This window comes from Hylaeus anthracinus, unplaced genomic scaffold (genome assembly GCF_026225885.1).
Source record: "Hylaeus anthracinus isolate JK02 unplaced genomic scaffold, UHH_iyHylAnth1.0_haploid 11989, whole genome shotgun sequence".
Lineage (NCBI taxonomy): Eukaryota > Metazoa > Arthropoda > Insecta > Hymenoptera > Colletidae > Hylaeus > Hylaeus anthracinus.
The window spans coordinates 14455613-14457413 of record NW_026534337.1 but is presented as its reverse complement, the minus strand read 5'-3'; the positions used below and the strand labels follow the sequence as shown (position 1 = coordinate 14457413).

Here is a 1801-nt window from a genome sequence, read left to right as displayed (position 1 = left end):
GAGAGAGAGAGAGAGAGAGAGAGAGAGAGAGAGAGAGAGAGAGAGAGAGAGAGAGAGAGAGAGACGCAACGTAATTGGCCAGCGTTAATGGAAATTCGATGGAGGCCAACGGCGAAGGGTGACCGAAGACGAGAGCACGAAGGGACAAAGTCACGACAAATCTGCGCCGATAAGATAACCTTTTTTCCTGCTCGCCCCCTCGATTATCTCGGGTCAACGATAAACCTCCTAATTGGTTCGACCTTATCGCGGCGAACGATCAAAGTGAATTACGGTCATCGGATAAAATCCACCAACCGCGATGAAAATTCGATGGAATCATTCGGGAAACGGCACAGACGAGTGAATCGAACTTATCGAACGGAGCCAGCTACCAGTTCGCTAAATAATAAAACCCTTCGTTCCTTTAACTCAGCGCTAATCTATAGATTGTCAAGTGTCAATCGAAACTAATAGTTTTCATGAAACACAAGATTACTTATCTAACGAAAGACTTCATACCTTTATCCACCCCTTCCTCGAACACTAGGTCCATCTTGTTCATGCCAGATCCACGTATCGTCGCAAGCTCCCAAATGATCTGAAAAAAATTCAGAGTTACTCATCGAGATCTCTTCCATATTGTTGCAATAAATAAATCATAACTCACCGCCCTGAGGCGGGCGATGACTGTTGCCTTTCATTCTACCACACCCACGCTTCATTAAAGCGTGTAATTAAAAACCAGAGGAGTAAAGTAGCTAACGCGTCGCTTCCTCAATCACGATAATAACCCCGTAACAAAAGGTTGCATTATTTCGCCATTAAACAGACCGAGCGCAATATTCCACCCCGCCCAGGCTAAATGTCCGCGAATTTTTCCGTCTCGGCGATAATGTTTCTCGATAATTAATCCTGGCGCGCTACCAAATTCCTTCTGGTGTCTCTAATTTTTCGGGTAACTACTTTTACGACGGCACTTCGCCTAGAAACGCGCGACGCGTGTAACACTGAGCTAGTTTTCAGCTCCAGAGGATTCGCGCACGGCAACCCTCGTAACATCTCCAAACAGCTGCAGTAAAAGTCTCGTAGACCTATCCGTCTTGGGGCTGGCTCTATTCGAGTAGTTTGCTATTCGAACGAGCGACAAATATTTCAGTAGTATGAAGAAACTACCCAAGTATTTGAATATTAAATTCTACACAAAATATTACTATTGGATTATGAATTTTGTATACGGTCCTTGTAAACTAATAAATCATATTGTATGTACACCTATAATTTTTGTTTGCTCTTATATATCAACATGAAAGTGACAGTCGCCTCTCATATTTACTCTGCATTAGTTTACTCAAGAAAGACGAACCTTATCCGATTCAACTACAAAAATAAATTTTGTCCCGCCCTGTGAGACGAACGATTAATATTTAAATAACGAACGTTCTGTACACAGAATTATTCCCCTTCGGAAGCTAACGTAGAATCACTCGATCAAAAGTTACGATACAAATCAACACACGACATCTGGATCTTAAACATGCCATCGTGTTCCATTAAGCGCTTACTTTGAGCACAAGAAAATACACGTGTCCAACAGGGGGTTAAAATAAAGTTTCGTTCGCACGTCTATCGGACGTTTCCTAGCAAGTCGCAACTTTCTCTATGTACACGCAAACGACAGGCGAAAAAAGGAAAAATATTCAGCGCACTCAAATATGTTGCCACGACGATAATTGGCAGACGAGCTCCGATAAAATCAGACAGTATAATTCGCAGAGAAAACAAACGATTAGAGGTCGCGGCTGCTCGATAAATCGTTCAC

At 42.7% G+C, this 1801-nt stretch overlaps 1 protein-coding gene across 3 annotated transcripts in view; it reads right to left on the bottom strand.

Moving 5' to 3' along the window:
• LOC128887472 (irregular chiasm C-roughest protein-like) overlaps nt 1-525 on the bottom strand; it is a 216414-nt gene extending 215889 nt beyond the window's left edge. For 2 of the 3 annotated variants that reach the window (XM_054143410.1, XM_054143411.1), the window contains exon 1: nt 502-523. The gene's annotated coding sequence lies outside the window, so the exon portion shown is untranslated. Of the gene's footprint in view, nt 1-501 lie in introns of all 3 variants that reach the window. The other variant, XM_054143412.1, reaches the window with a different exon arrangement.
• Between the last annotated feature and the right edge of the window lie 1276 nt (nt 526-1801).